The sequence below is a fragment of the Salmo salar genome, chromosome 05 (assembly GCF_965601325.2).
Source record: "Salmo salar chromosome 05, fSalSal1, whole genome shotgun sequence".
Classification (NCBI taxonomy): Eukaryota; Metazoa; Chordata; class Actinopteri; order Salmoniformes; family Salmonidae; genus Salmo; species Salmo salar.
In genome coordinates, this window is record NC_138295.1 from 35,772,553 (window position 1) to 35,787,033 (window position 14,481).

The window sequence follows — 14,481 nt, forward strand, 5'->3', positions numbered from 1 at the left end:
TAGTTAGTTTCTAGTAATCTCTCGCAGTCTTCTTCTTCTGTGGACTTTATATGGTGGTTTGCAACCACCTTTAAGGTGCATTACCACCAACTGGACCTCAGTTCATCTTTCAATCACCCAGGTGGCTATATGCTCCTGAAAACCAATGAGGAGATGGGAGAGGCGGGACTTGCAGTGCATCAAGCATCAAAAATAGAACCAAGTTCTATTTTAGCGCCTGGCTACGCAGACTTGCACGAGCAGTTAGGATGAAATGATTGAATAACATTTACGTGTACATTTATTTTGCAAGGCTTGCGCATGCAACGCGGGCAGTGTGGTCAGCATGTAAGCCACCTCTGTTATCCTTTACCAAAACGAAATATCTTGTTTTAACCCTTTCTAGTTACTGCTCCCTCCTCTGTGGCTCCATACTGTCTAAGCATTTGTGACTCATACAGCTTTCCTTCCACCAGATGCAAAGGCCTTCCTTCATTATTTGACTCCTCAAAACTACAACACCATATCAGCTTATAAGTAGTGCTGCAGATGAGGCTTTGATGGTGAGTGGATGTGAGGGAAGCTAGCAGAGGATAGATGCTGTCCTGAAAGACTTTGGTCACATAGGAACTGTGGTATTTCTGTCTACCTCGGCCTAGTACTCTTTTGAGGTTGTGGACAAGGCAATGACGTCTAGCTTTTGTGCATACATCCTTTTTTTCATGAAACGTTGTGTTTATTGCTACATTAACAGGATATTGTGTAATCTGTTTACAGGTAGCCATGCCAACCCCATTGGAGATGTATGTTTGAAGATAATCATAGGAAATCCTCCACCTAACCCAGAGAAACCCTCTCCAGGTCAGCAGCAACCCTGGAGTACCCTACTACCTGACAGGTGGGTTGTACAGGCCCACTCAGGCTCTGACATGGGCTTTGGTGGACTTCTCGTTCTAACTCCCACACCATAGCTAGGGTCAAGGCCATCTAAATTCCTGCCAATTGAGGAACGGACTTACACTCCTATGATAAAATTGACTCCAACTCTGATGACACAATGATCCTATCATGGTGGTCTGGGGTCAGGGGGGTCAGGGAGCTCACGGTTGTTGAGTGGTGTGTGTGAGGCAGGACCAGGGGTAGGGGAGTTTGTGTTGGGAGTGTGGTGAGGTGCACAGCTGCAGCCACACTGTCATTACTGATCCTCTGGTGGCTGGGAAGAAAGGGGCTCCTTGGCACATTGGCCGCCCTCCCCTTGTCCATGCCTGCCTACCCGCCCAGCGCCAGGCGGCACCACTCACAGTTCACACTCTGTCACGTGTTGCAGCAGGGAGGTATGGAGGGAGGGGGGGGTTAAAGGGTAAAGGAGGAGGGATGGGGTGTAGGGGTGGGCTCCCTCTCCTCTCCCCTCTGACCATTCTGTTTCCCACCCTTCACCCCTCTCTTTCTCCTTTCTCCTTTCTCCTCTTCCCTCAACCCGCTCCTCTCCATTCTCTCCCATGCACCTGCAGCACTTGTGTCCAGGCCGTAGAGCTGAAGGATTGGGGTGTTCTGAGGGTTTGGAGGGGGACACCGTCAAACAGCATGGGGAAGACATTTCTAACTGCTGCTTTTTGATATGGGACAGTGTAATATCACATTGTTTAGACTATATGTAATGTAGTTAGACAGAGAGGGAAGAAGTTTACAGTATTTGTATGGCAGGTCTTTCTAGCTGTCCCATAAAGTAACCTTTATGGGTTAGTGTCAATACTCATCTTTATGAAGTGACTGCTAACAACTGATTAACCCTAAACATGCCTGTTCTCTATGCAATCTGGTGTTGCAGCTCAGGTCTGTTTAGCTTATAGCTAATAATACGGTAACTTGATCAGATATGTACTGTAGATAGGACAGGTATGTATGACAGTGGTCCTTACAGTACTGAAACATTCCTTATTTTTGAGCAGATTTTCACAGGGTAACCCAGTGGTTTAATGAATCACATTATTAATTTACGGTACATTGTGTTTTATTACCTTGAACCCCGTGTTTGGATTTCAGCCTCACAACTTAAACACATGTAAATCATATCAAGTCATGATATTCCCGTTGATCATCATATGTAGCGTTGCTCTCTGTCTATTCCCCACCTGTTGTAATGTTCAGCCATGGAGAACTTTTCACTCCCTCCCCATGCACACCAGACCCCCCACACTACAATACAGCTATTTGGAAGAAGGAGGGAAAAAAAATCTTCTTTTCGAAAGGAAAAACCACGAAGGCTGATGAAATCACTTTAAACGGCCCTAATTCTGCCATTAGGCGAGCAGCAACGAGAGGCAGCACTGAGGCGATTGGCTGGGCCTGCACTCCATATTCACAGGCCCAGGATGAAGCTGGGCGGCCTGCTGAGAAAATGGTGTCGTAATCAGGAGCCGCATGTTCTGCCTGATCCTGTACGCCAGCCCCCACCCCCGTGCCTCCCTTTCCTTCCCTCTTTCTGGCTAGTAAGGAGATCCTAATGAGAGTTTGGATGTACTGAGCTCCTCATATGTGAGGAACTTGGCAGGAGGGAAGGGAGATGGGGCCTGAGGTGAGGGCGGGAGCTGGAGGTAGAGACTTTGGGAGTTGGAGGGTGGGAAGGTGTTTTTTTTTGTTCCCACATTTGATTATTCAGGTTGGCTGAATTAAATTCTAGACCCATAAAATTCGTATCCCCTCTGGGATCTATTTGCATATCTTTCAACACCCCCCACTTCCCTATTCCCCTTTTTACCCCAGAAAGTGAAAGAGATGGCGAAGCAACCAGGCCTGGCTTTAAGACGTCACCATGGTGTGAAATATGGGTGAACAAGCAGGGGCTTTGAAACTCAAACTGACCCCTCTTAGACCTTTTTACACACACACACACACACACACACACACGCACAAACTTTTATTCAAATGATCATTTACAACATTCAACAGTTATGTGCTTTGCAGTTTTTACACAATGGCTATAAATAATCACTCAGGGGAATAGTTGGTAAGGGGTACATTATGCCAAAAACACTTGTTTGAATCACAATGTAACAAATGCTTGTGATACGGAACAGTGGTGTAACTTGACGTGACATCATTGAGGTAAACCTACAGGAACATTATACAAGGGACATATTTCATAAATATGTCTAAAGTCCATTTTATTTGTCCCAATTTAACACTCAGTGGAGAAAGTTGGGGATTAATTTTCAGACAAATGTTTTGACGCCAGGTCTTAAAATTCCATTTGGGATGTGTGCCCAATAGCGTATATAAGATGAGGGGAACACACAGGTAGCTAGGCAATGGGCACATGTTCTGTCTGAGAAGCTAGCTGGTTATAACAACAACAACAACACAAAGCCATGCAGATAGCCAGCCATAGGAGACACCTGTTAGTTTGGATAGCTGAGTTGAGCTTTTTGTTGTGCCCCGTGCCATGCTCTGGCCTAATGGCACTTGTTTTATGGCCCATCTGTGTGGAACTGTGATGGGGCATGAGGGCTGAAGTTGGATGGTTATGGCGGCGTAATTGATGGCATTTAGTCACATGGGGTGTGCTGTTGCTGTAAGCCCCCCCCCCGCCCCCTTGCCCGCACCCCGGTGCACAGGCAGAATGCAGTGTCAGGAGGCTGAGCACTGAGCGGCCATTGTGTGCGCTAACCAAAGCGGAATGGCCGGGTGACAAAAGGGGGAGGAGTGGGCTCAGGGCGCACAAAGCCAGGGGGAGGAGAGGAGAGGGTTAGTAGAGGAGAAGGAGGAGGTGTGGAGGGGCGTACTGCTGGAGGCTAAATAGACCCACTCAGTCCCAGAAACTCCATGCACCCCCAAAACTCCCTACAACCCCTCTCAACCCCCTCTGTACCCCTCTCTCTCCTCCTATGGTGTGTGTTGCCTGGTTAGGTTGCCCACTTGTTCAGAAAGAAAGTGGAAGGGGGAAATACAACACCTGAAACGGCAAACTCGTTGCTGTTTTGACATTCATGAATCATGTCTTCAAACGGGCTAAAATACGTAGACAGCACGTAGTAGTCATCATTGACCTGAATCCTTATCAAACTGTCCAGTGAGCATTTTTTCTCACTAGCAGGTGTTGCTGGTATCCAAAAATAGACTCAATGACTTGCTGCTCAGTTCACCCACGTTCAACATATACTGTAAGTTTGGAGTAAAAAGGTAACTGATAAACTGATCATTCAACATCTGAGATCCAATCTGACATCTGACCCTAGGTTAGTTTGAGGAACTTGTTCTATATCCTCCTTTTATAACTTCCCCCCCAACACAGCCATGTGGATGTGATTGATTGCTGAGGGCCTGTGGTGTTTGAGAGAGAGAGAGATGGAGAGGGGTCTGTGAATCTGTCTAAACCAACCAGTAACCCTCACCAACCCTTCATAGAGATACTTGAGAGAAGAGACCACTCTAAAACACACAACACCAAACCCCTACCCAAATACCATCATCCACCCCAACCAGAGTTCTATTAGTAATATCCCTCTCTGGCCTACGTCAATTGGCTTATTTGGATTCAACTAGATATCCCTCCGTCTGTCCAAAAGTGAGTGTGGGGACAGCTAGCCAGTGAGATGTCTGCGTTAGATCCCTGTCTTTGTGTTACCATGGAGATAACCTCAGATGGCCTCCAGTCATGGATATCCCCTGTCCCACCCCTTGGCTGGTCACCAAACCCACAAAGGGCCACAGGGCCACTTTGAAGAGGCCCCTCTTCCTTGTCGGGCCCTTCCTCTCCCCTCTCAGATGCAAGGTGGACTCAGGAACATCAAAGGGATGCTCTATAGAAACTCCCCTCCCTCCTTACCATTTGAAAACCTTCTTTATTGCTGCGAGCCTCACTCTTTTCTGTCTATTTACAAACCCCACTGTAGGGCCCAATCGTAGATTCCCTTTTTACTGGTTGTTTGCGGCCGAGTTAGGAAGTAGCTTGCTGGGTTGTTTTGCTTTATCTTTTGTGATGTAACTAGAGGGTCAAACCCAGGGGCATGCATAGGTCATATAGCAGTAGTGAACTGGTCGGGTCAACCCTGGAACGCCACAGCACACATCCTTCCCCTACAGGTGTGTGTGTTGTGCCCAGAGCTAGTACATACAGGTTGTCTTGGCCCTCCCTCACCTCCAGCACTGCAGTCAGAGCCCTCTCCATCAGAGCCATGACCTCCCCAGCCATTATCCCCATGCAGCCTGTAAATCAGCCTGCAATCAGGGCCCCTTGGCTCCTGGAGCCCTCACCTCGCCACTCCAGATGATTCCCCTGGCTGATTGGGCTAACTGGACTCCTGTCTGTGGAGACATTAGCATGGATTGTTTTCTGGATGGCACACAGATGGAGCTGCGTTAGCATTCACACCTCACCTCCGCCACCGCTGAGCGACTGAGACTGATACAAGGGAGACATTTCTGTCATTTTTATTTACAATTCCATCTTATCAAAGCAGGTGTGACTGCAACCCTACTATAGTAATGATATAGTTCACCCCCCAACCCTGTGTCTCACCCACGAGGGCCCCATAGGTCCTCGGCAGCAATCAGAAACTGACCCATGGCATGTCTTACTGTCATGCCCGAGGAGAAGACCTGATAGACTCCGTGTCTGTGGTATTAGATAGGTAGGGATGATAAAATGGGTTTGTGAGTGAGAACATCATCTAGCTTTCATACAGGCTGTCTTGGCCCTCCCTCACCTCCAGCACTGCAGTCAGAGCCCTCTCCATTGAGTTGGTTTCCATTCGTGAGAGTGTGGATCTGTGAGAAGGAATCAGAGAGTGAGTGGTTGAGTGAGTCTGTTTGGCTTGTGATTAGTAGCCCTCCACACAGGTCCAAGAGGCTTCTAAACAGCTTCTACCCCCAAGCCATAAGACTCCTGAACAGCTAATCAAATGGCTACCCAGACTATATGCATTGCCCCCCCCCCCCCCCCCTTCTACGCTGCTGCTACTCTCAGTTATTATCTATGCATAGTCACTTTAATAACTCTACCTGCATGTACATATTACTTCAATTACCTCGACACTGGTGCCCCTGCACATTGACTCTGTACCGGTACCCCCTGTATGTAGCCCCGCTATTGTTATTTCCTGCTGCTCTTTAATTAGTTGCTATTCTTATCTCTTACTTTTTGGGGGGGTATTTTCTTAAAACTGCATTGTTGGTTAAGGGCTGTAAGTAAGCATTTCACTGTAAGGTCTACACCTGTTATATTTGGCACATGTGACAAATACAATTTGATATGATTTGATTTGACACACACACACACACCAACCCCCTTCTCCCTGGATAAATTATGTCCGGCGACAGCCATTGTCTATAGCCTCGTGGAATCCTGACGACATCACAGTTGCCCAGGCTCTACTGCGCTTAGTGACCACTCAGCTCTGGACAGGCCTCATGTCTGGCCCGAGAGAGAGAGAGAGAGAGGGTGGGGAGAGATGAGAGGTGGGAGGAGTGGAGAGAGGGGAGGGATGGGTGGGGCAGACAGGGGGATGGGGAGGGAGGGAAATATATAGAGAGGGATAGTTTGAGAGGTGGAGTATTGGAGAAAGAGGGGGCCGATGGGGGTGTATTTTGTATGGTATGTGCTGTATGGAGGGAGTTAGGGTTCTCATAGTCAGCAAAATCATTCCACAATGTACAGACATCCAGCAGATTTGTCTCCCATGTGGAAGACACCAAAAGCTACATGTAGGGCAAAATGGAAAAAAAACGAACTTTCTGTATTTAAAACCAAATCACCTTATTCAGCTGGTAAAAGTTCTGTCACTTACTCTTCCATTCTCATTCTCATCAGAAAAAAGACTAGCACTTTAGAAATGGAATAAACCACTTTTTTTAACAGCCACTATCAGACATATCTGGTTAATCAATGACGGGAAACTAGAAGGGAAGCTGGTCTCATGTTCTACCTGACCGTAGAAAGAGAGGAGATACTCAAAGTATATCATTTATTTTCACAAATAGGAATCACACACAGATCCTCTCTAGGAATTACTGCGTGCGTGTGAGAGAGACTAGAGAGAGACTAGAGAGAGACTAGAGAGAGACTAGAGAGAGACGGCTAGAGAGAGACGGATAGAGAGAGACAGCTAGAGAGAGACGGATAAAGAACAACAGAGAGAGACTAGAGAGAGACGGCTAGAGAGAGACTGGCGGAGAGAGACTGGCGGAGAGAGACTGGCGGAGAGAGACGGCCGGAGAGAGACGGCCGGAGAGAGACGGCCGGAGAGAGACGGCCGGAGAGAGACGGCCGGAGAGAGACGGCCGGAGAGAGACGGCCGGAGAGAGACGGCCGGAGAGAGACGGCCGGAGAGAGACGGCCAGAGAGAGACGGCTAGAGAGTGACGGATAGATGGATAGAGAGAGATGGATAGAGAGACGGATAGAGAAATATAGAGAGAGACGGATAGAGAAATATAGAGAGAGACGGATAGAGAAAGACAGAGACGGCCGGAGAGAGACGGCCGGAGAGAGACGGCCGGAGAGAGACGGCCGGAGAGAGACGGCCGGAGAGAGACGGCCGGAGAGAGACGGCCGGAGAGAGACAGTGAGGGAGAGAGCAGAAATGTGGCTCTGGTGTCTGAGCTGGTCTCTTTTTACGCTTGTTAGAACTGTCTCTGATAGTAATTATGGTAAAGTGTACTGCCTGTTTACACCATTACATGTCACAGAGTTGTATGTTTCTGAGGGGAAAAGGATGAGAGTCAGAATTTACAGCAAAAAAGTGGAAAATATTTATAATTGTGTGGTTATAATTTATAGTGAGCGTATGTGACTGCTGGTATATTTGTATAACAGGAGGCTGCTGAGGGGAGGACAGCTCATAATAATGTCCGGACAGAGCAGTGGAATGGCATCAAGCACATGGAAACCATGTGTTTGATGTATTTGATACCATTCCACTGATTCCGCTCCAGCCATTACCACAAGCCCGTCCTCCCCAATAAAGGTGCCACCAACCTCCTGTGATTTGTGTGTGTGTGTGTGTTTATTTATCTGTATGTCTGTTTTGCTGTGTGCGTCAGAGAGAGAGAGAGAGAGTGTGTGTGTATTGTGGGGCATGGAGTGTGGGATGCCAGCTCCAGGAAGCTCAGCACTATAGAAACCTGAGCCAGCAACTCCTGAGACAATGAGAGAAACATGTGAGGTTCTGGCACATGGTGGCTTGGATTACCTACCTGTCCTGCCTCACTCTCACTCACTCTGCCTGCCTGCCTGCCCCCCTCCCACACTGAACTTTTGGCCCAGGGAGCACAGCTGCTGTTAACTCCCCGCAACACTCTATCTTATTTACTATTTTCATACTTTCCTTCATTACATCCCTCTCATCTCCCCAACTCTTCCTTTCCCTTGTTATCTCTCTTTCCCTATATCTCCCCCTCCTCTTTTTTCTTCCACTCACTCACTCTCTCTCTCTCTCTCTCTCTCTCTCTCTCTCTCTCTCTCTCTCTCTCTCTCTCTCTCTGTTTTCCATCGTTCTCTCTCTCTCTTTCTCTCTCTCTCTCTCTCTCTCTCTCTCTCTCTCTCTCTCTTCCATGCAGGTGGATCTGTCAGCACCCTATACACTGTGCTGTGCTCTGGGTCTTCCCTCCCTCCCAGTCCTGATCCTCAGGTGTCTGGCTGACTGGGTCTCTGGGTCTTCCCTCCCTCCCAGTCCTGATCCTCAGGTGTCTGGCTGACTGGGTCTCTGGGTCATCCCTCCCTCCCAGTCCTGATCCTCAGGTGTCTGGCTAACTGGGTCTCCAGACAAAGGGTGTCCCCCACCATCCATTCACAAGCCACAGGTGAACTCTCATACACGGGCAAACCTGACTTTCAAGTCTCCCACAGACATTTACACCTACATATTGGGCCGGTCTCCTCTCACCTGTGCAAATAGAACTGGTTAGGGTGAGAGAGAAAGAGAGAGAGAAAAGAGAGGGGGATGACAGGCAGTGTGAGGTAGGGATATATACACTGCTCAAAAAAATAAAGGGAACACCCGGCATCACAGGGCTAGCTATTTAGACACCCAGCAAGTTTAGCCTTCACCAAACTCCGATTTACTATTAGAAAAGTTTGATTACCTTTGGTGTTCTTCGTCAGAATGCACTCCCAGGACTGCTACTTCAATAACAAATGTTGCTTTGGTCCCAAATAATCCATTGTTATATCCAAACAGCGGCTCTGGACACTACACTACGCTGACAGACACAGCAAACCTTCTTGCCACAGCTCGCATTGATGTGCCATCCTGGATGAGCTGCACTACCTGAGCCACTTGGGTGGGTTGTAGACTCCGTCTCATGCTACCACTAGAGTGAAAGCACCGCCAGCATTCAAAAGGGACCAAAACATCAGCCAGGAAGCATAGGAACTGAGAAGTGGTCTGTGGTCACCACCTGCCTAACCACTCCTTTATTGGGGGTGTCTTGCTTATTGCCTATAATTTCCACCTGTTGTCTATTCCATTTGCACAACAGCATGTGAAATGTATTGTCATTCAGTGTTGCTTCCTAAGTGGACAGTTTGATTTCACAGAAGTGTGATTGACTTGGAGTTACATTGTGTTGTTTAAGTGTTCCCTTTATTTTTTTGAGCAGTGCATATATATATAAGGGTAGAAGTTGAACAAAACAGAGAGAGAGGAGAGGGGGAATGAGAGAGAGAGAAATGGTGATAAGAAGAGGTCTGCTGAGTTTTAGTTAGAGGGTGGGGCCCAGAATACCTCACAGCTAAGCAAACCTCCAGTACCACAACACCTCACCTAGGCTCTCCTCTACCGTTCACTCTGTTTTCTCCCTCAATTTCTACAACCATCCGTACTCTCATTAGAGAGTGGGAGAGAAACTTCCATGAACCCTCAAAAGAGTTTCTTTTTGAGGTTCAAGAGTTCATACATTTAAAGTCACTTTTTTGTAATCTTCAGAGTCTTAATTAACCTCTTACATCTAGATGTTCCGCTAGCGGAACACCTGCTCCAATATCCAATGATAGGCGTGGCGCGAATTACAAATTCCTCAAAAATACAAAAACTTCAATTTTTCAAACATATGACTATTTCACAGCATTTTAAAGACAAGACTCTCCTTTATCTAACCACACTGTCCGATTTCAAAAAGGCTTTACAACGAAAGCAAAACATTAGATTATGTCAGCAGAGTACCAAGCCAGAAATAATCAGACACCCATTTTTCAAGCTAGCATATAATGTCACAAAAACCCAGAAGACAGCTAAATGCAGCACTAACCTTTGATGATCTTCATCAGATGACACACCTAGGACATTATGTTATACAATACATGCATGTTTTGTTCAATCAAGTTCATATTTATATCAAAAAACAGCTTTTTACATTAGCATGTGACGTTCAGAACTAGCATACCCCCCGCAAACTTCCGGGAATTCGCTAACAATTTACTAAATTACTCACGATAAACGTTCACAAAAAGCATAACAATTATTTTAAGAATTATAGATACAGAACTCCTCTATGCACTCGATATGTCCGATTTTAAAATAGCTTTTTGGTGAAAGCACATTTTGCAATATTCTAAGTACATAGCCAAGCCATCACGGGCTAGCTATTTAGACACCCGGCAAGTTTAGCACTCACCAATATCAGATTTACTATTATAAAAGTTTGATTACCTTTTGTTGTCTTCGTCAGAATGCACTCCCAGGACTGCTACTTCAATAACAAATGTTGGTTTGGTCCAAAATAATCCATCGTTATATCCGAATAGCGGCGTTTTGTTCGTGCGTCCCAGACACTATCCGAAATGGTAAATCAGGGTCGCGCGCATGGCGCAATTCGTGACAAAAAAATCTAAATATTCCATTACCGTACTTCGAAGCATGTCAACCGCTGTTTAAAATCCATTTTTATGCCATTTTTCTCATAAAAAAGCGATAATATTCCGACCGGGAATGTCCATTTAGCTAAACAGAGGAAAGAAAACAAAGCTTTCGGTCGACGCGGGCACGAGCCTGAGTCTCACAGTACTGTAACCAGCCACTACCCAAACGCGCTACTTTGTTTCAGCCAGAGCCTGCAAAGCCACGATTCAGCGTTTTGCCGCCTTCTGAGAGCCTATGGCATCCGTAGGAAGTGTCACGGGACAGCTAAGATCCTCACTCTTCAATAAACAGAGACAAGAAGAACGACACCTTGTCAGACAGGCCACTTCCTGCATGAAATCTTCTCAGGTTTTTGCCTGCCATATGAGTTCTGTTATACTCACAGACACCATTCAAACAGTTTTAGAAACTTTAGGGTGTTTTCTATCCAAAGCCAATAATTATATGCATATTCTAGTTACTGGGCAGGAGTAGTAACCAGATTAAATCGGGTACGTTTTTTATCCAGCCGTGAAAATACTGCCCCCTAGCCATAACAGGTTAACCTGAGAAGTAGTGAGAAGTAGTGTTTCATCTTGGCTCTTTTTATTGAAGACTCAGGATCTGTGCAATAACGTGACACTTCCTACGGCTTCCATAGGGTCTCAGAGCCCGGGAAAAAGTTGAACGATATCGAGGCAGGCTCTGGCTGAAACACTTTATCGCTTTTGGCAAGTGGCCACTCAGAGTACTATGGGCTTAGGCGCGTGCCCGCTTCGACCGAATGCTTTCTTTTCCTTTGTCTGTTTATCTAAACGCAGATTCCCGGTCGGAATATTATCGCTTTTTTACGAGAAAAATGGCATAAAAATAGATTTTAAACAGCGGTTGACATGCTTCGAAGTACGGTAATGGAATATTTAGAATTTTTTTGTCACGAAATGCACCATGCTCGCCACCCTTATTTACCCTTTAGGATAGTGTCTAGAACGCACGAACAAAACGCCGCTGTTTGGATATAACGATGGATTATTTTGGACCAAACCAACATTTGTTATTGAAGTAGAAGTCCTGGGAGTGCATTCTGACGAAGACAACAAAGGTAATAACATTTTTCTTATAGTAAATCTGACTTTGATGAGTGCTAAACTTGCTGGGTGTCTAAATAGCTAGCCCTGTGATGCCGGGCTATCTACTGAGAATATTGCAAAATGTGCTTTCACCGAAAAGCTATTTTAAAACCGGACATATCGAGTGCATAGAGGAGTTCTGTATCTATAATTCTTAAAATAATTGTTATGCTTTTTGTGAACGTTTATCGTGAGTAATTTAGTAAATTCACCGGAAGTGTTCGGTGGGAATGCTAGTCACATGCTAATGTAAAAAGCTGTTTTTTGATATAAATATGAACTTGATTGAACAAAACATGCATGTATTGTATAACATAATGTCCTAGGGTTGTCATCTGATGAAGATCATCAAAGGTTAGTGCTACATTTAGCTGTGGTTTGGGTTTATGTGACATTATATGCTAGCTTGAAAAATGGGTGTCTGATTATTTCTGGCTTGGTACTCTGCTGACATAATCTAATGTTTTGCTTTCGTTGTAAAGCCTTTTTGAAATCGGACAGTGTGGTTAGATTAACGAGAGTCTTATCTTTAAAATGGTGTAAAATAGTCATATTTTTGAAAAATTGAAGTAATATCATATCTAAGGTATTTGAATAACGCGCCACAGGATTCAACTGGCTGTTGAGTAGGTGGGACGCAAGCGTCCCACCTAGCCCATAGAGGTTAACAATGTCGATCGACTGATGTGGAGTGATGCCTAAAGGGGGGCCGTGGTGCCTTGGGCATTGCTATTCTAGGTAGTAAGACTGTGTAGCAGTTGAAATGAATCATATCAAATGCAAAATTTCACCTCTCCCTCTGTGTCTGTCTGTCTGTCTGTCTGTCTGTCTGTCTGTCTGTCTGTCTGTCTGTCTGTCTGTCTGTCTGTCTGTCTGTCTGTCTGTCTGTCTGTCTGTCTGTCTGTCTGTCTGTCTGTCTGTCTGTCTGTCTGTCTGTCTGTCTGTCTGTCTGTCTGTCTGTCTGTCTGTTTGTTCTGTTCTGTCTGTCTGTCTGTTCTGTCTGTCTGCGTGCAGGTCGGGGCCTGAAAGATGTGCCAGACCTGCCAAACATTGGCCTCCACCTCGCCCTGCAGACATGGCTAAACTCAAAACACACAGATCATACACACACACACACACCACGCGCACCTTTCAACAAACATACCGTAGTTGATCGTACAGACACACACCGTTTCACAATCACACCCATGTTCACATGCATGCAAGAACACACATTCTTTACATTGACATTTTTTGTCATTTAGCAGATGCTCTTAGTCAGCAATTAGGGTTAAGCGCCTTGCTCAATGGCACATCAAAAGATTTTTCGCCTAGTTGACTGGCCCAACACTCTGAACCACTAGGCTACGTTCCGCCCACACACACGCACACCAGGTGCGCCACTTTCGCTGGGGACGAAAGTTGCATTTTTGAAATTATATTTTTGTCCCTGACAGTTTTATCATTAGAATGTGATACAAAACAAGGCAACAGTGTGCTTTAGGACCATGCGGACGCCTCCGAGCGGTCGGGTACACATGCACGTACGTACGCACACACACACACACACACACACACACACACACACACACACACACACACACACACACACACACACACACACACACACACACACACTCTTTCAACATTCAAGAGAGACATGGACACTAATTCCCATTCACACCCATGTAAACACACTGTCACTCCTTAACAGTTAATCTCCCACAGTCACATGCCACATCTTTCAGGCACAAACACACAAACATGCTGCATTTGTCTGCATTCACACGGTCCCCCACACACCCAAACATAAACGCTAAACATGCACTCAGCCTCTCACACATAGCTTGGCCCTATATTTGAACACCAACACACTATACACACATTCTTCCATGCTCCAACACACCCACAGGGGCCCTGCCTTAGTCGTAGACACTCCTACCCAATAATGATGAAGCGAAAATTCCAAAAACCTGTTTTGGGCCAATTTATAAAAAATAAGGAACAGAAATACCTTACTTACATAAGTATTCAGACCCTTTGCTATGACACTTGAAATTGAGCTCAGGTGCATCCTGTTTCCATTGATCATTCTTGATGTTTCTACAACTTCATCGGAGTCCACCTGTGGTAAATTCAATTGACTGGACATGATTTGGAAAGGCACACACCTGTCTATATAAGGTCCCACAGTTGACAGTGCATGTCAGAGCAAAAACCAAGCCATGAGATTGAAGGAAGTGGAGCTCCAAGACAGGATTGTGTCGAGGCACAGATCTGGGGAAGGGTACCAAAAAATGTCTGCAGCATTGAAGGTCCCCAAGAACATAGTGGCCTCCATCATCCTTAAATGGAAGAAGTTTGGAACCACCAAGACTCTTCCTAGAGCTGGCCACCCGGCCAAATCGGGCAATCGGGGGAGTAGGGCCTTGGTTACTACATGATTCCATATGTGTTATTTCGTTGTTTTGATGTCTTCACTATTATTCTACAATTTAGAAAAAAGTAAAAAATAAAGAAAAACTCTTGAATGAGTAGGTGTGTCCAAACTTTTGACTG

The 14,481-nt window shown here is 45.9% G+C and overlaps 1 long non-coding RNA gene across 2 annotated transcripts in view; it reads left to right on the top strand.

Moving 5' to 3' along the window:
- LOC106604739 (uncharacterized) overlaps positions 1–13,551 on the top strand; it is a 43,882-nt gene extending 30,331 nt beyond the window's left edge. The window contains exons 2-5 of one of the 2 annotated variants that reach the window (XR_014392313.1): positions 757–877; positions 8,535–8,777; positions 9,155–9,257; positions 12,958–13,551. This is a non-coding gene — a long non-coding RNA (uncharacterized LOC106604739). The remainder of the gene's footprint in view (positions 1–756; positions 878–8,534; positions 8,778–9,154; positions 9,258–12,957) is intronic. The other variant, XR_006769864.2, reaches the window with a different exon arrangement.
- Positions 13,552–14,481: the final 930 nt, after the last annotated feature.